We start from the raw sequence: 24,390 nt of genomic DNA, 5'->3' as shown, positions 1-24,390 counted from the left end.
AGAAGCCCTCTGCAGCTGGTGACAGGTAAATGATTTTAAAATATGAGAAAATCAAATTGAGATACTCATTATCCTTTGAAGAAATAGATTTGGGACTAGGATATTCAAGTCTTATATTCCATCTTCCTGAGCAAGGCAATAGTACACATCTTTTATAAGGTAAACTTTAAAAAAAAATTTGTGCTTTTGCAATTGAGATACCAAATAGATGATGTGAGATCTACCCTCCCAATAAAATTTTAGTACACAATATATTATTGTTTCCTACAGGCAGAATGTAGATCTCCACAATTTATTCATCTTGTCCAACTGGAACTTTGTATCCATTAAGCAGAAACTCTTCACTTTCTTGACTCCACAGCCCTCAATGTCACCCATCTTCTTTCTATTTTTATGAGTTTGTCTATTGAGATACATCATATAAGTGGAATGACACAGCATTTGTCTTTCTGTGTGACTTTTTCATTTAACACAATGTTCTCAAAGTTTATCTAAGATGTCATATTTGGAAGGGTCTTCTTTATGGCTGGATAATGATCCATTGTGTATATGCACCACAACTTCTTTATTCATTCATCTGTCAATAAGTATTTGGGTTGTTTCCACAGTTTGGCTATTCTGAATAATGCCACAATAAACCTTGGGGGTGCATATATCTTTTCAAGATCCTAACTTTTATTCTTTTGGCTGAGTACCCTTAACAGGGATTTCTGGATCATATCATAATTCTATTTTCTTTTTTTGGTCTTTTTAGGACCACACCCACAGCATATGGAAGTTCCCAGGTTAGGGGTCTAATTGGAGCTGTAGCCACTGGCCTATGCCACTGCTGTAGCAATGCCAAATCCAAGCCGCATCTGCAACCTACACCACAGCTCAGGGCAACGCTGGATCCTTAACCCACTGAGGGAGGCTGGGAATCAAACCACAAGCTCATGTTTCCTAGTCAGATTCATTTCCACTGTGTCATGATGGGTACTCCATAATTCTACTTTCAGTTTTTTAAGTAAATTTTTATGTATGGATGAAAGTTGCATTTGGCCTTTTCCAATAATATACTCTGGAAGAGGTGATTCTTGCAGGCTTATCACTGTGATTATTTTGAACATAGCAAAACCTGGTATGCAAGCATGATAGAAATTTTCAACTATATTTTGGACAATATGAGCATATGCATATATATTATATAAATATTATTCGATTAACATAAATGTACTAGTTGAATACACATAATACATAATAGTCACACATTATAAATTTATACGACATTTTAAACCTTAGTATACAACTCGTTTATAAGGGCCAAATTTCCTAAACTGAATTTTAAAAGGAAATTAGCTAAACAACTCTACTTACATGATATTTTAAATTTCAAGCAAAACTCCTGAATATCTAGGAAGTAATTCATTTTACTGAGACTGAATAATGTGTTATGCGTGCACTATTTGTAGGGGCTTGTGAAATTTGAACACAAACTGGCAGAATTAAAAAAAACTTCATACCTGTACTAAGCTTTATTAATTTGGAACATATACATTACAACTTAAATAAAACCTCTTTGGGTATTTAATACCTCTACCTGAATGTTTTTCAGTCCATAAAAAATATTTTGTAAGTAGAAAATAGTAATCTCTAATTATTGGAGATTTATAAACATTAATCCATAGAAAAATTATTTTGTAATATACCTATATTAATGTTTTTAAAATAAAAAGATGAAATGATTCAAGGTGTTTTAAAACAACATCATCTGTAGTTTATTTCATCATGTAAGAACTTCCCTTGTGAAAATCTTAAATGTCTTTTATTTATTTTCATCTGAAGCTAAATTGCATTTCATGGAAAACTACATACAATCTCAGGGAAGAAAAGAAAATTTATAAAAAATAGGTAATGCTAAAATATATATTTAGCATTCAATGGTAAAGATATTTTATCATCATATATTTAGCATTCAATGCTAGAGATATTTTATCATCATACAAAATAAAAAAAAGATCCATCATAAATGGAAAAGGTATATCCAATTATTTAAAAACAAATATATCTAATTATATAACTAATATCAACATTATAATATACTTACACTACAACAGTTTGGTATAAACTAAGTCTATGAGTAATCCTTCATGGATTAAAATTAATGTGTTAACTCAAATTCTTCTTTATAGAGAATCTCATTTCATGTTTATTTCTCTTAATCTTACTTGATAAGTTTCCCAGCATTTAATACTTATTGCAGAATCATAAAACTCATAACTTGATATTTCATTTTACTCTGATAAGCATGAACTTATTTGGTTCTTTCCAAGTTTATGATGGAAGGAGAGGCAGTACTGCTATAGCAATGAATGAATAAATGCCTGGGCTACAGGGATTAGATGGTTTCATACATGTCATAGAGTAAGTTTTTGTGTATTAGGGTATATAACCAATTTCTTCCAAGCCTTATATTTAATTGTATTGTGAATTTCTTCCCCTTAGCACTTTTTATGAGGATTCAACATTAAACACACATATATATATATACAAAATAATTAAAATTGATATTAGTGATAATCCAAAAAAAGAAAAAAAATGATAAAAAATTTGGAATAAAATTTCAAAATGCAGCATGAGATTTGCAAAGGGAATGAGGAATACTACAAACCCATCTTTCTACCTAACAGTGAATGGATATAATGGGTTTGGGTTAGATGCTTAAATGTGAATTTTTGTGTATAAAAATCTCAGGGTGTTTTGTCACAGGATGGTAGCATTTCTCCTGGTGCTTCCTCTCCTAATATATAGTCCCTAATTTCTAAAGCAATGCAATTTGCTGTTATATATTTTCCTAGTTTTTAAGCTAAAACCAGTGACATGCTCTTCCTCCCCTGGATTCAAGACCATGCCCTGGATTTGTCATCACCTCTATCTTAGTCCTTGAAGTAGCTTTCTTCAATGTTCCAGGCTCAAACTATAACTTTTTCTTTCTTGGATGCAGATATGAATCTTACTGTCTTCTGACCTTGCATTCTCTTCTAATTTTTCTTTGGCTCCTGTGTTAATATATCTCCTTCTTCTGGAATTCAGATGTCTTTATTTTTATAATTTTCTTTTCAGTGAAGGGAAACCTTCACCTTCCATATGAAAATGACATTTTCCATATGAAAATGGCAGTCCTTCATCTGTCAATATATTTGTCATTTCTGTATTCCTTTTCTGAGTATTAATGAAAAAATAATCCAGTTGTGTAGATTAGTGATAATATACTTAAACTTTATCTTCAGTAACGCCTGCACTTTACTCTGTGTCTATTATCTGTATCTTCTCCATTTTTTGCTTGCAGTAATTTCAAAATTTTACCAGTCTTCAACTCCTTTTCTACTTTCTCTATTTTTTGAAAATATTAACTTCTTCTTCCTATGGAAAATATAGTTCTATATGTCTCTGCCCCACTTTAAAATTTATATTTATATAAATTTATATTCACTATCTTTATTCCCTTCCCTCCTGTACAATTGAGAAAATGTTTCTCCTCTTAACTGAGGCTTCTACATCCATCTGTGTGCTAACTGCTTTTTGCTTCCTCGTAGACCTTGCTCTCCTTCATTCCCTTTATTGTGAAACCCTGAATTTCTTATTCCTCTTCCCCAACATCTGAAATCGATCGTCTCTTTTTTTATAGTCAAACCAGTCAGAACATCTACCTCAAGCAATTTACACTCACTGCTCTTACTGTAGTGTATTCGATTTATACGTTAACATTTTTACTATAAATACATTGGACGTGCTACAAAGTCTATTATAGATTTGTGCCATATAAAAATAATAAGGAAATACCCACTTACTCATTACCTAGCTTAGAACATGGAAAACCATTGAGAAATTCAAATGCCAGTGTGCCCCTCCACAATTGCATCACTTTACATTCCACAAGAAGCAAATATGTCCTACACTTTACGTTTTTAAGGTTTTACCACATATGCATATTTTTCTATTTAGTATAAATTATTCTATATTATATGCACTTTTTAAAATTTTTTTTTATTTCCCCACTGTACAGCAAGGGGATCAAGTTATCCTTACATGTATACATTACAATTACATTTTTTTCCCCCACCCTTTCTTCTGTTGCAACATGAGTCTCTAGACAAAGTTCTCAATGCTATTCAGCAGGATCTCCTTGTAAATCTATTCTAAGTTGTGTCTGATAAGCCCAAGCTCCCGATCCCTCCCACTCCCTCCCCCTCCCATCAGGCAACCACAAGTCTCTTCTCCAAGTCCATGATTTTCTTTTCTGAGGAGATATTCATTTGTGCTGGATATTAGATTCCAGTTATAAGTGATATCATATGGTATTTGTCTTTGTCTTTCTGGCTCATTTCACTCAGTATGAGAGTCTCTAGTTCCATCCATGTTGCTGCAAATGGCATGATGTCATTCTTTTTTATGGCTGAGTAGTATTCCATTGTGTATATATACCACTTCTTCGAATCCAGTCCTCTGTCGATGGACATTTGGGTTGTTTCCATGTCCTGGCTATTGTGAATAGTGCTGCAATGAACATGCAGGTGCATGTGTCTCTTTTAAGTAGAGGTTTGTCCGGATAGATGCCCAAGAGTGGGATTGTGGGGTCATGTGGAAGTTCTATGTATAGATTTCTAAGGTATCTCCAAACTGTTCTCCATAGTGGCTGTACCAGTTGACATTCCCACCAACAGTGCAGGAGGGTTCCCTTTTCTCCACAGCCCCTCCAGCACTTGTTATTTCTGGACTTATTAATGATGGCCGTTCTGACTGGTGTGAGGTGGTATCTCATGGTTGTTTTGATTTGCATTTCTCTTATGATCAGCTATGTTGAGCATTTTCTCATGTATTTGCTGGCCATCTGTATATCTTCCTTGGAGAACAGTCTATTCAGGTCTTTTGCCCATTTTTCCATTGGTTGATTGGCTTTTTTGCTGTTGTGTTGTATAAGTTGCTTATATATTCTAGAGATTAAGCCCTTGTCGGTTGCATCATTTGAAACTATTTTCTCCCATTCTGAAAGTTGTCTTTTTGTTTTGTTTATATGCACTTTTTTGTGATTTTTTTCTTCTTATTTTTACTTTGAGATGTTTAAATAATGATATGTGTTTCATTATTTTATTCATTTTCATGAGAATAATATTCCAGAGTTCCCGTTATGCCTCAGTGGTTAATGAACCCAACTAGCATCCACAAGGATGCGGGTTTGATCCCTAGCCTCGCTCAGTGGGTTAAGGATCTGTCATTGCCATGAGCTGTGGTGTAGGTCACAGACACAGCTCGGATCCTGTGTTGCTGTTGCTGCGATGTAGCCCAGCAGCTACAGCTCTGATTCGACCCCTAGCCTGGGATTGAATGCCATGGTTTGGGCCCACAAAAGACAAAAGGCAAAGAAAATAAAAAATAAAAATAAACTTTGTGTTAAAAAAAGAATAATATTCCATTTTGTAATAATGCCCTAAGTTATTTAGCAATTCAGCCACTGATAGACATTGGTTTGTTTCTATCCATAAGGCTTCATGTTCTAGTTATCCTTCATGTCTTCTGGTGACATTTGCTTGGAGACATTATCTATGTCTCTCAATTCCTATATAGATATATAGGTACAAATTGACATAGATATAATATTCTGTGTGTTTGTGTATACACAAATTAGAATAGAATTTCAGGTCATAAAGTATATGCATGATGATGGCAAATTGTTTCTCAAAGTTGTTAGATCAATTTATGCCCTAATAGCAATGCATGAGAAATCCCATTGCAGTCTAAGCAGCAAATAATCTTCCTTTGCACTTTTTACTTGAAGTGTCCTGATTTCTGATTTCCTTTTTGCGGATGATATTTAGCCATTGTTCTCCTGGAGTGTTGGTCTTACCGACTTTTAGATGTCATTTATATTCTTCATATAAATTCATATAAATTCTGAAAATATTTACTTCCAGGATGAGGATTATATTTTTACTTTTTGTGGTATACTTAAGTGAAAATAATTTTAATATTATTGTGTTCGAAGTTATTATTCTTGTACATAATTTGGCTTTGGTTTTGCTTATGAAATACATTACTACTGCAAGTTTTTAAAAGTATTCTTCCTTATATATTTTACTACTTCAAGTTTTTAAAAGTCTTCTTCCATATTTTATTCTAAAGGTTTTAAAATCTCTAAAATGTCAAGTTTTTAATGTAAGCCCTGGTAAAACCAGCAATTAGTTTGATGCATGGTATATAGAGAGATAAAAATATAGTTTTGAATATTAGATTATTTCAATACTTATCTGAAATACCATCTCTGTTATATATCGGATTCTCAGTTTAGGCCTTCAATATAGCTTGCTAATTGTATGTTAGCACCAGAAATACATGGACAAACATGCCCACACATAACCAAACCTCCAGGTTATGTTTTTTCTTAGTTAATGTTTTTTATGAATGCTTTTTATTTTAATATTATTGTGCTAGTTGAACATTTTATACAATTATAATATTATTTTTTGATTGTTATGAAATACAAGAGTATTACACATATAATAGTAACTATTCATGGGCATAAGAGCATTATGAAACTCAGTGCAATGAGGTATTTCTCCATTATCAAAATTTTACATATATCATCCAAAGAAAAAAGAAGTACAGTAGTATAATTCATTGTAATAATGGAGTAATTATGTATTGAATTTTGAATTCCTGCAAATGCAAGAGAGTTTCGACTTTTTTAAGTCTCCGAAGAATGTGTGAGTAATATATGTAGAGCTGGAATAACTTTTTATCATACTGTTCTCCTCCTTATTTTTAGTCAGGAACTGCCACCTTTAGTAATATGTGTATGGCCCTAACTCAAATGGTAACATAATGGGCTTGTCAAGAATCCTTGCTTTGAGACAGTGTTTTATATCAAAATGAAACTGAAACCATGTACATATTTCTGACTAAGTGGTGGAAAACATGTTAGGATGAGCTACTGTTCTGAGTGTCAGTTTTATAGTATCATTAACAAATAGAAACAATAGTTTAACAACTCATTTTCTTGCTTCTGTAGCCTATTCTTCAGAGTAAGTCATGAATCTCATGAAAAAAAATTTGATTTTTATTTATTTTATTTTTATTTATTTGATTATTATTAACAAATGGAATTCTGTAATATTTATATTTTTATTTTGTTTAGAAATGTAAGAATCCATGACTTAGTAGAATGATTTAGATACATGCAAAAAAAGATTACTAGATTTTTATTGCATTTTACTGATTTCCAAGAGAACCTTGTAACAAGTCTAAAATCCATATATTTCACTACCTCTTCAACATCAAGGGGACAACATTATTAGTGGTTTCAACTGTGGTATTGTGTAGATATTAAAGTACTTTGAGAATATTTCATGCTGTATGCATTCTATAAATATATATGTTGAAAATTTTAATGTATTTGATGTTGTAAGGAAGATCTCTTAAAAAAATAGAACCTATGATTTATGTATATTGCTATTGTGGTTTTTGAATCTATTGACTTTATACTACTGGACGCTGTATTAAAGGAACCTAATTTTTTAAAAATATGCACATATATTTCATAAGTTTTGCAAATTTTCCAAAAATCACTGGGAAATTTTCCTCAACTATTTCAAGGTGGCAAGTTCATATATATAAGAAAAAATGTAAAAAGCTATTTATGATCTTCCATAATATGGTATTCTGTAGATATATGATGTGATTATGAGACTTAGTTTACCTGAACTTTGGCATTTCTAGAGTGGTCTAATATGTAGTAATTTGGGATAACTTTGAATTTCTTATTGAGTGATAGGTAATATATTAGCTTAGTTTTTTTTTATTTTACTCTCAATATGAAAAAATCAAGTTTGACAATTAATTTCTGATAGAAGACTTTATTTACAGATTGAGAAAGCAAATGGAGGAAAAAATATAGCTATTCAGGTTGTTTTTCTTTCAGAAAACCTCACTCTAGAAAGAAAAAGAAATAAAATGGTGGTAATGATTCAAAGAGAACTTAATAAGTGCTTGGTATCAAACATAGGTATAATAACTCCAAGTTCCTAACTCACTAATACAGAGAACTATAGTTAACTTGAGGCAACATTAATTTCAAAAGTTCTTAATCATCTAAGCAAAGGCATTCATACTAATAAACCTCACAGTTTCATGTGTAATTGACAGATCATTTTGGTGTTACACTTTACTTTGCCATTTCTTTACAAGTCAATGTGGATGTTAACTTCAACCTGTATATATACTTATTATATATATTTATTTATACATATATATTAGTTTTATTTATATATTTTTACATATATATTTATCATTATATATTCCTTTTATTGCAGTATAGTAGAATTATAATGTTGTTCTAATTTCAGGTATACAGGTATATATATATATATATATATATGTATATATATATAGATATAATTTTTCAGATTCATTTCCCAAACAGGTTATTATAGAATATTGAATAGACTTCCCTGTGGCATAGAGTAGATCCTTGTTATTTGTCAGTTTTGTATGTAGTGGTATGTATGTGCCATTCCCAACCTCCCAATTTATCCCCCCAAATGTTTCCTCTTTAGCAACCATAAACTGTGATCTCCTAAGAGATTAGTGATCTCATGAGATTTTTTTCTTTCTCTGTCTCACTTCACTTAGTATGATCAATTCTAGGGTCCATCTAAGTTGCTGCAATTGGTGTTATTTCATTCCATGTATGGCCAAATAATATACCATTGTATATTCTTTCTCTTTATCTAAATCTCTGTTGATGGACATTTAGGTTGTTTCCATATTTCAGCTTTTGCAAATAGTGCTGAAGTAACATTGGGATGTGTGTATCTTTTCTAATTATTGCTGGATCGAATGGTAGTTCTATATTTAAGAACTTCCATTTAAGGAATTTCCATACTGTTCTCCTTAGTGGTTGCACCAATTTACATTCCCACCAACAGTGGGAATGAAATAAATGGCATATTAATTGCAAGTTCCCAAAGCTTAAATAAATAATCCTATGCTTAAAACATTGCTTGGATATGAAGAACTGGTAGTCTTTTTTCCTCAAAAAACAACAATAACAACAATAGTTTGAAGAGAGGTTTTTATAACTTTCTTTTTCAAAATTCAAATACAACGAAAATGAATATCAAAAAAGTCAAAGCTAAAATTAAATTAACAGAATGGTAGAGAAGTTCAAAATAATTATAACGTATACTTAAGGAAAAGGCAAGGAACTTGTAAAAGCAAACAGAAAGCATGGCATTAATTTGGAAGACAGATAAAGGAATGGAGCAAAATAATTATTGGTGTCCCCTGAAACAGTGAACTAGAAAAGGAAAAAATTGAGTTACCACACAGAAACATTTCCCTAAAAGAGAAAGAATTGAGTTCATAGATGACAATGATACATCATATTGAGAAAAAAAGTAACAATCAGGATTAAAATACCTTAATTAACCTATTACACATCAAGATAAATCTAGAGTTATTCAGACATCTAAGAAGAGAAAGGAAGTCAACTCCAATAGGGCAAAAGAATCAGCCTGGCCTCACGCTTCCTATAGCAACATCCAATCTCTGAAAATCATGTAGCAAAATGCGCAAGCTTCAGAGGGAAAGAAAAGGTGTCCCGAGAATGTCATATCAGTTGAGTTATTATTTAAGAATAAAGGCAGATAATCTCAAAAGTGAAAAATCTCAGAAAATGTAACCCTCATGAGACTTTTTTGGAAAAAATATTGCTGATGAAAGTGATCCAATATAAATTTTAATCTTGGGATGTGCACACCATGGTAAAAAGACTGGTAATGAGCAGTGGGTCCCAATAAAAGTAGAACCAGAACTAAACAAATGGGAGAACTACATTTGCAAAACAGAATGAGGATGTTATAAACACACCAGAGTAAATATAATGTAAGCAACAAAATTGGAAGGTAGTGAGAGAAGAGTTGGGAAAAATGAGTAACTTCTGAGTTGCTCCCATTCTTTTAAGGTTAATTCTTACTATGTTTCTATCTTCCTACCTGTATATGTGCATTAGAAGATATTGAGAATGATGCTCTTCAACTGTTCACAGCAGATATTTCTGGGAGGTAGGATTTAGGATGATGTGTTGCTTTCCTGTTTGTAATTTTCTGAATTGCCATTTTTAATGATGAGCATAAGTCACTTGCAAAAACGTATCATCAATCTAAAATGAATATATAAAATATAATACTACTTTTCTGACTTAGTAAGTATAATAAGTGAATTTTTTTGTAGATGACCAAACATCTTTAAGTAGCTCTGGGCAAGGCATCATTCTGAAAACATATCATTATTGTAAACTATATTAGAAGGAAATGGTATATAAGAATGAGCAGAATGGATCCAAGACATTTGGAAGATGCTGTGTTTTATTTCCTTAAATAATCTCTGACTTCTTCTTTTCTAAAAAAAAAAAAAAAATGAACATCAATAATCTCAACCAGTATAAAATTCAAATAGAGAATAATAAAGTAATTCAATCAGTATACTCAATTTAGCAGTCTATATTTGTTATATTAAGTAATACAAAATACAATTAGTTATTATTTTTCAATAGGACATGTCAAATTTTAAAATGATCTTAGTAATTATCAATTGGGCTTATAAATGACTATGAATATGACTGAATACTTGCCCATTATTTCTATAGTCAAATAGTTTGTGCATATTTTCAAGCTACTTGTGTATATTGAATGTGAATATTCCAAAGGAATGATGAATAAAAAATTTATTTTAAATATGAGTATAAACAAGTTATAATTATTTTTAAATAAACTTTTTTGAAGTAATATTTGGTTTGGAATAATTATCTCTATTGTTAACATTTTAAAATGTAATATTATTTTATTCACATATTTAATAGTCTACATATTTTCTAAATTAAAAGAAAATGTTTGTTAAACCTGACAATAAAGTGAAGAAAAGGCATTTTTGAAAAACTAATTTTAATTCCTTTTAAACATTGTTTCCCAATTGTGCATTATAATAAGTTTAGTACTGTCTCTGAAAGAAAATAATAATTTAGCTTTTAAGTAAATTTTAATATACTTAGGAAATTGACCATATATTCACATTTTTTGAAAAATAAAAGGTTAAAATACCTACAAAGCTAGCAAGGATGTGAATAGCAAAATTCCCCATTTCTTATGTGACTGCACCTATTGCTATAACTACTGAGTGGTTTGCCTTCAACACAGGTTTAAATTTGACCGTCTGATGGACCTATTACTCTAGGATTATGTGTGTATACAATAGAGTATCATTTCCTTTCTTCTTTTTCTTTTTTTAAAGAAACTGGTGTTTCCTGTAAGGAAATGCACGCAAAGAATACATACTGACAAATTTCAATTTACCTAGGGCCAAAGGTGATTAAAAACCATGAATACATAATTTTTTTTAAACTATGTTATTTACCATAGAAGGCTATTTATGTATTCCATCCACCATTTTAATTTCTGAAATAATTTGTCTTTCAAATATACTCCTTTAATAACTGTAACTTTAAAAGATCTTCAACTTGGCTCTCACTATGAAATTATTTTCAGTGGTATCTGGTAAAGTTATAACACTGCTAATTTATTCACTTTATTATTTTTGTAAGTAGGACACTATTGCTTTATCTGATAGGTCTTTTATGATTTTTCCTTAATTATACACAATCATTTAAAGATAAAAATATGACTTGGACAATGTCTTCAGATATTAATTTAATTTTTATGTTTCTATGTACATACTGTAAAAGCACTCTGAAGTCTTAAGGTATATTGGCGATGACTAACATAAAAATTAGAGTAATATTGAGGCAAAAATAAGTTTAAGGTTAAATGAGTTTGGAAATAGTCAACTAACGAATTTTAAAATTTATGTTAGATAATGTTTGGAGACTACAGTCATATCATATAATGCCATACAAGATGCTCAAGGCACCATTCTAAAAGCCGTCATTCGTAAAAATTGCAATAAGAATTTGTACCCCCGAAGTTTTGCAGTGTGGTATCCTTTGAACATATGAAAAGTTATACATATGAATGAAAAGTATAAAAAAAAAATAGAAAATATGTCGATAAATATACAAGGCTTTTCATAAGATTGGCACTCAAAAAGTGATATGTTCAAATTGTTAAAAAATTGTTAAGGGATTATTGCATTGTAGAAATGAAACTTGAGAATGAAGACAGAAAAAGTAGAAAATGAGTGAATGGAAAAAACTTGATTCATTTGAAAGAATGAGGAACACAGAATCATATATCAACAGAAGCAAATAACAGCAAGGTAGATTTTAATACCTTAAAAGTGAACACACTAATTAAAAGGCAGAGATTGATACCTTAAAAGTAAGCATACAAATTAAAAGGCAGAGATTGATACCAAAGAAAAAAAATATGCTATATAAAAACATTTTAAATGCTGAGAACAGAAGATCTAGAAGTAAAAGGGGAGAAAAATATATTGTTGCAAACATAAGTATTAGAATTTTGATGTAGCTACATTAATATTAAAATACACATTATAGCCAAATAAAAGAGGGATATTTAATATAAAAAAGTAGCTACAAGTTACAATAATCTTAAATATGTACACACTTAATAACAGAACTATTTTAGAGCAATAAAACTGGTAGAACTACAGGAAAAATTCACAGTAATATTGTGGGATTTGGAGAATTTTGTCTCAGTGCTTCATAGAACAATTAGGCCAATTAAAAAATTAGGAAAATATAAGATTTGAACAAAACTATTAATCAATTTGACCTAAATGACTATTGCAGAACAATAGCAATGGCTGAATGATTATTTCTTTACACTTGCATATGAAACATTCATTAAAAATATAAATCAATAGTTCCATATGCATTGGAATACAAAACTAAATAAATCCAATCTAATACAAAATATCTGTATAATATTTGTATTAAAGAACCTGAATTTGTATTCCAAAGAATTCCTACAAAGAAAGTTCAAAATCCAGAATCCTTCCCTGCTGAAGTCTATCCAATTTGAGGAAAGAAAAACTATCAATATTAAATTCCTTAAGAAAATAGAGTTCAAGGTGAATAACCTATCTATGGACCTATATAAGCTGGAAACGTAAACATTTCAAAATGAAAAATATAAAAAAAATATGTTTAGAAAAATTAAACATGTGGCTCATTATAAAAAAAAAAAAAAACTGTTTGGAAGTTAAATAGTTAACCAAACACTAGGAGAATGTACTTGCAACATATAAACTGGTTTATACTTTTTTAAATATAAATTAAGTTTTAAAGATAACTCAATTTTGGAGTTCCCATAGTGGCTCAGTGGTAACAAAACCGACCAATATCCATGAGTGTGTGAGTTCAATCTCAGGCCTCATTCAGTGGGTTAAGGATCCAGCATTGCCCTGAACTGTGGTGTAGGTCACAGAAACAGCTCAGATCCCAGGGTAGGCTGGCACCTGCGGCTCTGATTCAACACCTAGCCTGGGAACTTCCATATACTACAAGTGAGACCCTAAAAAGCAAAACATAAAATAAAATAACTCAATTTTAAAACGACAAAATAATTGAACAGATATTTCCAAAAATGTTAATAAAATGTTTCCAATAAACACTTGAATGAGTATTCAACATGATTAGCTATTTGGAAATTCAAATTGAAACCACAATTGATGTGTCATTTCAAACTTAGGTAGAAAACAACTACAATCAAAACAAAACAAAATCTGACAAAACTAAATGCTGAAAAACAGAAGGAACAACTGAACTCGTACATTTATGGTGGGAGAATAAAATGGAGCAATCATTTTGGAGTACTGTTTATAAACATACACTTAACACATAACATTTCCTAGTATTTTCACTAGAATTCCACTCCTAGTTATTTTCCCAAGAAAAGTGAAAACCTATATTCCCAAAAAGGCTTGGAGAAGAACATTCACAGAGGATCTTGTAATAATAATAATAGGTAGTTCTTTTGTGGACCAGTAGGTTTAGGACCCAGCGTTGTCACTGAAGTGGCTTGGGTTGTTTCTGTGGTGTGGGTTTGGATCCCTGGACTGGGACCTTCCATATGCCATGGGTATGGCCAATAATAATAATAATAATAGGAATTGTACTAGTTGTCTATCAACTGCTAAATGGATAAACAGTTTTGTTGATACAGTAGAGTAATACTGAGCAGCAAAAAACAATTAAGGAACAATACATGAACAGGTCTAAATATTAAAAATATTAAGGTGAGTAAAAGAAGGTGGAAAGAAAATTTTATATAATATATTCATCATAACAAAGGTTCAAAAATCATCTATAATGATAAAAATCTGAAAAAGGCCATGAGAATTGATGGTAGATGGAAAATGTAAGTGCCCTAGGTGATGAAAATTTTACTAAATTTTGTTTTGATCATAAGATTGTATAAAAGAATTAGTTCTGAAAGTAAACAATTTACGTGCATTGTATTATATATTAGTCACACTCCATAAACGAAGGAGAAAAAAGAATGTAAACTTCGAAGCAATTGTCTAATTCAGTGTCACCCTAATAAAATCTACCATCTATCAATGATGATGATGATGATGAAAATGATGATATGCATAAGTCAGGCAAATTTAAAAAATAAGAAGTGCTGGACCATTTAAATATAATATCATTAGTATCTTTTTCATAATACTCACTTTTAATTATAATTTTATTTTATATTTTTCTCTATCAGTTATACAGAGCTCCTTTGCTTTCGAAACACATCTTCCAAATGAGAAAGGAAATGATATACTTTTAGCACTTTCTTTTCAAAACTCATGGTCCCTCTTTATCATATTATTTCAGTTTTCAAAGCATCATATTATTTTTGATGTACTACTTTCAGTTGGACTGACTTTTTGCAAGTGGAAATATTTGGAATAATTTATCAAAAATAAAAAATAATTTATCTAACTGTAGGTTGAAATATTTATTATTGTTTTATATGAAAGTATAGGCATCATTGAACAGGGTAAAATATAGAGCAGAAACAATGATCACTATTTCCAAGTTATTCATTAATCTTTCTTGAAACAGCTCCTACTTTAGGAATTTTAGAATGCATTCTCATAAGCAAAACTTCTGGGAAAAGTTAAAATCCATTTTGTCCCTTAGCAAAATATTATTTCTTCTGGGTGGCCCATATTTTCACTAAAAAGGGCAGCAGTGAAATTGCAGGATTTGGGCTATGTTTTGGTAGTTGTAAATTTACTACAATATATAAATTACATGTACTATCTTAAGCTCCTCTTTTTAAAATATTGACCTTTTCCTGCTCTAACACATGTTAACGTCCTCCATTTCACCTCCTATAACTTGAATTATCTAATGTTGCAAAGCTTCATCATCAAATGTTTCATTTCTAAATATTTTGATGGTATTTATCTAATACACTGTGTTAAAATTTTGTACCTTACCTACTTTTCTGATACAACAACATAGATTTCTATGGCTCATTTATTAGTCTTACTTCTGCTCATAAAAGTTTTGACATTGTATATAGTGGAAATGACATGGGTTGTCAATATTGGAGTAGTAACTTAAAAATAACACAGGGAAACAAACTCTAGTTTCTTGTTTTGACTTTAGCAATTCAAAGTCAGGTTTTATTTATAATCAATCTTTTGTTTCATAATTTTTAAAATAGAGAAATAACTTGTTACAGAACTCATTTTTATAAAAATAAAATGGAACAACGAAGTTCAGAAAGGTATTTGCAAAAACTTCAAAAAATTTTACAATCAGACATTGATATCACTTGATGAATTTGTTATTTTATTGGTTCATGTAATTTTAAATAACAAAATATATCTCGATGTATTAAATCCCAATGTTACTATAAGCATAAATCAAAATATCAGTTATTTTACTGATTTCTTTTTGGGGAAAATATGTTTATATATATGAAAACTTTTGTAGAATATTGCACTTATGTTTATCTTCAAATTCTTGTTTAATAATAGGAACTTGTTTGTGGATGTAATTGAACTTTTGGAATGCAGAAATTAGAGAAATACATTGTGTTATCTTTAAAGGATGTGGTTTAATTAGGCATTTCAAAATGAATGAATTTATCTTATTTTAGTGCATTATTTACCTTGAATGACAGTAAATATTTTATCAGAAATTTAGATCTCAACACATATGATTTAAGATAGGTAATCTACTAATAAGATAGTAAAAGGAGTTCCTGTCGTGGCTCAGTGGTTAACGAATCCGACTAGGAACCATGAGGTTGTGGGTTCAATCCCTGGCCTTGCTCAGTGGGTTAAGGATCTGGCATTGCCGTGAGCTGTGGTATAGGTTGCAGACGCGGCTTGGATCCCATGTTGCTGTGGCTCTGGTGTAGGCTGGCGGCTACAGCTCCTAGGAACCTCCATATGCCGTGGGATCGGCCCTAGAAAAGGCAAAACAACAAAAAAAATAAATAAGGTAGTAATAATACATATTTCTATTTACTAATGGAAATAACAGGATTAAAAGGGCAAATGAAGGAGGAAACCAAGATGATAAAGTAGAAGGACGCAGAACTCAGCTCCCACATAAACACATCAAATATACATCTGTATGTGGAGCAGCTATTACTGAAAACTAACTGGAGACTAGAAGACAGACTCTTGTAAAACCAAGGATGTGAGAAAAATCCACACCAAATCATGTGGGAATGGAAGAATATCACTCACTTTTTTGTATGTATGCCCATGGTCAGAGACTCAGAGGAAAAGGAAGATTATATGGACAGAAATCCTCACTCCAGAGTGAGAGATGCAGCCACATATGGGCTGCCCCAGCTCTGGATTCTTCCACAAGGAAGATGTACTTCCATAGCAGCCTGAAGGCTAGTAAAACTAACAGGAACTCTAAAGAGTCTGGATTCTTCTTACTCCTGAAGCAAGGAAGAGAAAGAGGATTAAAAACTGCAAGAGTGTCTATTCAGTTTCCCATGACCACTCCAGGACACACCTAAGCCTGATCTAAGAAATCACTTCAACACTGCTTGATTCATGACACAGCTTCTTACACAAAAGTGACTCAGACACAGCTCTGAGACAAAGGGATACTCAGACTTGAACTGGCATCTGACCAGGGTTTGGGCAGCCATTCCTGGCATGTACACAGAAGCACCAGAAGCAGTCCAGGTTTTGAACCCAGGCATATGGCCACAGCCTGCACCTGACACACATTGAATAATCATCCCTTTTTGCTCCAGCCTTGCTCTGTTCAAAGGTGAGAATACTGGTGCCGCAAGGTGGGAGAACACATACTTATAGGGAAAGAAGCCAGCTCAATCCTGACCCTCAGGGCTTCTGTCCAGCAACATGAGACCAGACTCTCACCCTGATAGGGCAGTGATGGTCACAGAGAAGAGAGGAAGCCCTGCCTCACACTTAGTTCTGGCTCTAGATATATCACCTTTAGCCACCCCTACCACCAAAGTAATAGAGGCCAGAATATTGTGAGAAAAGATAGGACTTGAGCTCACACCAATTCAGCTCTCCCAAACAGCCACTTGGCACACAGATTTCATAAGGACAATCACACACAGGTACACCTGAAGACCACAATAGGTAAAAATATAACATAATTTCATAGGGATAGAGAAAGTTAAGCAAAGTGAGGAGACAAAGTTTTGACCCAATTGAAAGAGCAAACCGCTAAAAAAAACCCAAAAAACAAAAAAAAACTAATGAAACTAATGAAACAGAAACAAATTACCAGATTAAGATTTTAAAGCATTAGTAATGATATCAACCTTACAAATGTTTTCTCAGGTCAGTATCCCAAAGAAACAGAAATAAAAGCAAAAATAAACCAATGAGGCCTAATCAAAGTGACAAGTTTTGCACAACAAAGAAACCATAAAAAAAACAAAAAGAATGGGAGAAAATAGTTTAAAATGATGCAACTGACAAGGGCCTAATCTCTAAAATATAAAAACAACTCATACAACTCAACAGCAAAAAAGCCAACAACCCAAAGTAAAAATGGGCAAAAGACCTGAACAGACATTTCTCCAAAGATGTACAGATGGCCAACAAGCACATGAAAAAATGCTCAACATTCCTGATTATTAGAGAAATGCAAATCAAAACTACTATGAGGTACCATCTCACACCAGTCAGAATGGCCATCATCAATAAGTCCACAAATAACAAATGCTGGAGGAGGTGTGAAGAAAAGGGAACCCTCCTTCAGTGTTGTTGGGAATGTAAATTGGTACAACCATTAGGGAAAACAATATGGAGGTACCTTAGAAAACTATACCTTATGACCCAGCAATCCCACTCTTGGGCGTATATCCAGACAAAACTTTCCTTGAAAAAAACGCCTGCACCTGCATGTTCACTGCAGCACTATTCACAATAGCTAAGACATGGAAATAACCTAAATGTCCATTGACAGATGAGTGGATTAAGAAGATGTGGTATATATACACAATGGAATACTACTCAGCCATAAAAAAGAACAAAATAATGGCATTTGCAGCAACATGGATGGAACTAGAGACTCTCATACTGAGTGAAATAAGTCAGAAAGAGGAAAACAAATACCACATGATCTCACTTATATCTGGAATCTAATACATGGCACAAATGAACCTTTCCACAGAAAAGAAAATCATGGACTTGGAGATCAGACTTATGGTTGCCAAGGGGGTGCAGGAGGGAGTGGGATGGATTGGGAATTTGGAGTTAATAGATACAAACTATAGCCTTTGGAATGGATAAATAATGCGATCCTGTTCTATAGCACTGGGAACTATGTCTAGTCACTTGTGATGGAACATGATAATGTGAGAAAAAGGAATTATATATGTATGTGTGACTGGGTCACCTTACTGTGTAGCAGAAATTTAGCATAACACTGTAAATCAACTACAATTGAAAAAATAAAATTCATAATAAAAAAATAAACAACAACACCAAAAACAAAGCATTATTAATAAGAATCATAATTGAGTTAGGGAAAAGACTAGATGGACTTAGTAATAATTCTAACAAACAACTAGAAAATGGACTGAGTCAGAACTTAAGAATACAGTAAAGGTGATTGAAAACACACTAGAAGGAATGAATAGTCGAATAGATGATACATAAAAGTGCCTATGTGATAAAGAAGAATAATGGAAACCACCTAATCAGAACAGCAAAAAAAAAAAAAAAAAAAAATTGACAACATATAGAGAATGGATACATTTTTTAGAAATATGCAACTTGCTAAGACTGAATCAGGAAGAAACAAACTGAACAGACCTATCATTAGTAATGAAATTGAATTTGTAATAAAAACAACTCCTAAAACCAAAAATATGGGACCTGACAGGGGAATTCTGTCAAACATATCAAGAAGAACTAACACCTATGCTTCTTAAGCTACTCCCAAATTAATTCTATGAGGCCACCATTATCCTGACACCGAAACCAGACAAAGACACTACAAGAAAAGAAAATTACAGGCCAACATCTCCAATGAATACAGATGAAAAAATAGTCAATGAAAGATTAGCAAACCAAATCCAAAAAATGTAAAAAGGATCATAGACCATGCTAATATGGGATCAACTCTAGCCATAGCAGGATGGTTCACTATTTAAAAATCAATCAATGTAATACATAACATTAACAAAAGGAAAAATAAAAACCACACAATCATCTCAATGGAAGAAGAAAATCATTTAACAAAATTCAAAATTCATTTGTGATAAAACTCTCATCAAAATGAGAAATTAGAAATAGTGGGAATTCCCTTGTGGTTCAGCAGTTAATAAAACTGACTAGGATCCATGAGGACTGGAGTTTGATCCCTGGCCTTGATCAATGGTTTAAGGAGCTGGCTTAACCATGAGCTGTGGTGTAGACTGCAGAAATGGCTTGGATCCCACATTCCTGTGGTTTTTGTGCAGGCCACCGCTGCAACTCCAATTCAACCCCTAGCCTGAGAACTTCCATATGCCACAGGTGCAGCCCCGAATAAATAAATAAATAAATAAAGCAAGCAAAAATGAGTAAAGAGGGAATATATTTCAACATAATAAAGGCCATTTATGACAAATAACTAATATTGTACTCAATGATGAAAAGCTGAAAGTGTTTTCTCTAAAAATCAGAAATAGGACAAGGATTCCTACTCTCACCACTAATATTTAACATAGTATTGGAAGTCAAAATTGTAAAAGAAAAAGTAAAATTGTCAGTACTTACAGATGGCATGATATCAAGTATATTATAGTTTATATAATATCTAAAGTCTTCACCAAAAAGGTGTTAGAACTTATACATAGATTTAGTAAATTTGCTGGACAGATGATTAACATACAGTAATCTGTTGTTTTTCTATGCTCTAATAATGGACTATTGGAAAGAGAAAGCAAGAAAATAATCCTGTTTAAGATGTGGCAAAAAGAATAAAATGATACAAAAAATTGAAAATATTCCATGTTCTTGGATTGAATAATCAATATTGTTAAAATATCCATACTATGGAAAACAATCTACATAGCAATCTACAGATTTAAAGCAATTCCTATTAAAATATTCATGATGGTTTTCATAGAACTGGAATCAATAATCCTAATATTTATATGGAACACCAAAAGATTCCAAATTGCCAATGTAGTCTTGAGAAAAAAAGCAAAGCTGAAAGGGACACAAGTCCTAGTATCAGACTATACTACAAACCCACATTAATAAAAATGGTATGCTATGGCACAAAAACAGATATATACATCAGTAGAACAGAACAGAGAACCCAGAAATAAGACCATAGATGGTCCCATTAATCTAAGGCAAATGAGGCAAGACTGAACAATGGAGAAAAAGCATTCTCTTCACTAAGTGCTACCGGAAAAACTGGACAGTTATGTGTAAAAGAATGAGATTGAAACAGTACCTCACACCCTATACAAAAATAATCTCCAGGAGTTCCCATTGTGTCTCAGTGGTTAATGAATCCGACTAGGAACCATGAGGTTGCAGATTCGATCCCTGTCTTGCTCGGTGGGTTAAGGATCCTGCATTGCCATGAGCTGTGGTGTAGGTTGCAGATGCGGGCTCTTTTCCCACGTTGCAGTGGCTGTAACACAGGCCAGCAGCTACAGCTCTGATTAGACGGCTAGCCTGGGAATCTCCATATGGCACAGGAAATGGCCCTAGAAAAGGCAAAAAGACCAAAAAAAAAAAAAAAAGAAAGAAAGAAAGAAAGAAACAAACAAACAAACAAAAATCTCCAAATGGAATAAAAACATTAATGTGAAACATGAAGCCATAAAACTCCTAGACGAAGCCAAGACACATGCACCTGCATGTTCATTGTAACACTATTCACAATAGCCAGGACATGGAAACAACACAAGTGTCCATCGACAGATGATTGGATTAGGAATATGTGGTATATATACACAATGCAATACTACTCAGCCATAAAAAAGAATGACATCATGCCATTTTTAGCAACATGGATGGAACTAGAGAATCTCATCCTGAGTGAAATGAGCCAGAAAGACAAAGACAAATACCATATGATATCACTTATAACTGGAATCTAATATCCAGCACAAATGAACATCTCCTCAGAAAAGAAAATCACGGACTTGGAGAAGAGACTTGTGGCTGCCTGATGGGAGGGGGAGGGAGTGGGAGGGATCGGGAGCTTGGGCTTATCAGATACAACTTAGAATAGATCTATGAGGAGATCCTGCTGAGCAGCATTGAGAACTATGTCTAGATACTCATATTGCAACAGAACAAAGGGTGGGGGAAAAATGTATACGTGTAAGGATAACTTGATCCCCATGCTGTACAGCAGGAAAAAATAAATAAAAAAAAGAGTGTGACCCAAAAAATAAATCAGCTCATTATTTGGGCAAGGTGAGTAAGTAGACATCAGGAACTCTTTATGACAAATATATAGGAGGCCATCAAGCAAGATCAAGTAGCTTCCTGAAAATGTGTGTTAATTCTGAGGTCTTGCTCTCACATCCAGAAAACTTTACAGTCCCACACCATGTATGCCACTTGAAGATCAGTAGGTCCATTTTTAATAAATCTTCCAATAAATAGTTTCCTTCATAAAAAGAGGAAACCATAGACATAACACTTCTTGACATAAATTTTATCAATGGATTTTTGGATCTGTTTAATAAGGTAAAAGATAGAAGCAAAAATAAATGAATCAGACCTAAGTAAACTTAAAAGCCTTTTCGCCTCAGAAATATTCACCAATAAAATGAAAAGACAACATATTGAATGGGAGTAATTCTAAAAATGAAATGACAGATAAGGGGTTAATATTCAAAATACATAAACACCTCATACAACTCAATGTCCAAAACACATACGATTAGATAATGGGCAAAAGACATGAATAGATTTTTTTTGGCATACAAATGGCCAAGAGGCACTGGAAAAGATTCTCTACATAACTAATCATCAGGGAAGTGCAAATCGACCACCATGAGATATCACGCAACACCTGTCAAATGGCTATCATCAAAATGACAACTAAAGTTTGTGAGGATGTAGAGAGAAGACAAACCTCATGCACTGTTGGGAATATAAATTGGTGCAGTGTCTCTGGAAAACAGTATGGGGGTTCCTCAGAAAACTGAAAATAGGACTACCATTTGATTCGGGAACTCCACTCTTGGGTATATATCTGAAGAAAACAAAAGCAATTTCTTTATTACTCAATGAATTTATTACATTTATAGTTGTACAATGATCATGACAATCCAATTTTATATGATTTCCACCCCACAACCCCAGAACATCCCCCTGACCCTCAAATTATCTCCTTTGGAAACCAAAAGTTTTTCAAAGTCTGTGAGTCAGTATCTGTTCTGCAAAGAAGTTCATTTTGTCCTTTTTTGATTCCACTTGTCAGTGAAAGCATTTGATATTGGTGTCTCATTGTCTGACTGACTTCACTTAGCATGATACGAAAGCAATTATTTGAAATGATACATACACCCTAATGTTTATAGCAGCATTATTTACAATAGTCAAGATATGGAAGCAGATCAAGTGTTCATCAACAGATTAATGAATAAAAAAATCTGGTATTTATATATACAATGGGATATTATTTACTTATCAAAAAAAATTCTGTCATTTGCAGTAAGTGAATAGACCTAGAGAGTATTATGCTACTGAGATAAATCAAATAGAGAAGACAAATACTGTATGTTATCATTTATATTTGGAATCTAAACAATAAAAAACAAATGTATACAACAGAACAGAACCATACAGAGAGAACAAACTAGTTGTTCCCAGCAGGGAGAGGGGAGATGGGTAAAGAGAAGTTAGGTGGAAGGAATTAAAAGTTAAATTCTACTAGGTATAAATTAAATTACAATATACAGTACAGGGTTTATAGTCCATGTTTTATAATAACTTCCTATGGAATATAATCTATAAAAATCACTATTTGTACACCTCAAACAAATACAATATTGTAAATAAAATATACTTCAAACAAAACAAAACAAAACAAAAAAACAGGATTTCCCATTGTGACACTGTGGAAATGACCATGAGGTTGCCGGTTCGATCCCTGGCCTCATTCAGTGGGTTAAGGATCCAGCATTGCCATGAGCTATGGTGTACATCACAGACGCTGCTCAGATCTGGCATTGCTGTGGCTGTGGCATAGGCCAGCAGCTATAGCACTGATTAGACCACTAGCCTGGGAACCTCCATATGCCATTGGTGCAGCCCTCAAAAAACAAAAGACAAAAAAAAAAAAAAAAAAATTGAAGACTTCTTCCATTTAGCCCAAAATCAACAGACTAGACTGTTTGGTGTTCATATTAACATAAGACTCTGAACTGTGATTGTAATCCAGTCACTGAGGATTAATCAATTTTGTATCCCTAAAGTCTAGTAGTGAACTTAACATATAGTCCTCACTAAATTAATTTTATTGGGTGGATCTACTAATCTATACCCTGTATTCTACAAATGCATGTAAGAATCTCACTTATTGCTTCTCCATTATCACTGTCTTTCATCTTCTGGTTTAATAATGGCAAAAGTGAGATGAGGAACATCAGGAAAGAAGCATCAGAAGATGTAAAAGTATTCACTATTCATTCACAGGGACATGAAATGGTTCAGTTGTACATAATTTTACATAATGGCAAAAATTTTGAAGACCAGAAGAGTTATCTTGGTTTCAAAGATCAGTATGCTCATTGCTTTACTTCTAAAAACTTGAGAGAAAAAAAAATGAGATTTTTTTCTCATGTTTCCCATTTTAAAAATTCTTTCTATCAATACTATATTCTGCTATCTCTATGCCTTTTAGATATCAGACCTTTTCTTCACACTTAATGGCTTATAGTTGATAAAATGTCCCTT

Source organism: Sus scrofa, chromosome 11 (assembly GCF_054392235.1).
Source record: "Sus scrofa isolate SSC_HxYL_T2T_F1_AM1 chromosome 11, Sscrofa_HxYL_maternal_Yorkshire_Landrace_v2.0, whole genome shotgun sequence".
Lineage (NCBI taxonomy): Eukaryota > Metazoa > Chordata > Mammalia > Artiodactyla > Suidae > Sus > Sus scrofa.
The sequence above is the reverse complement of the archived record's forward strand: the minus strand, read 5'-3'. Positions refer to the sequence as shown.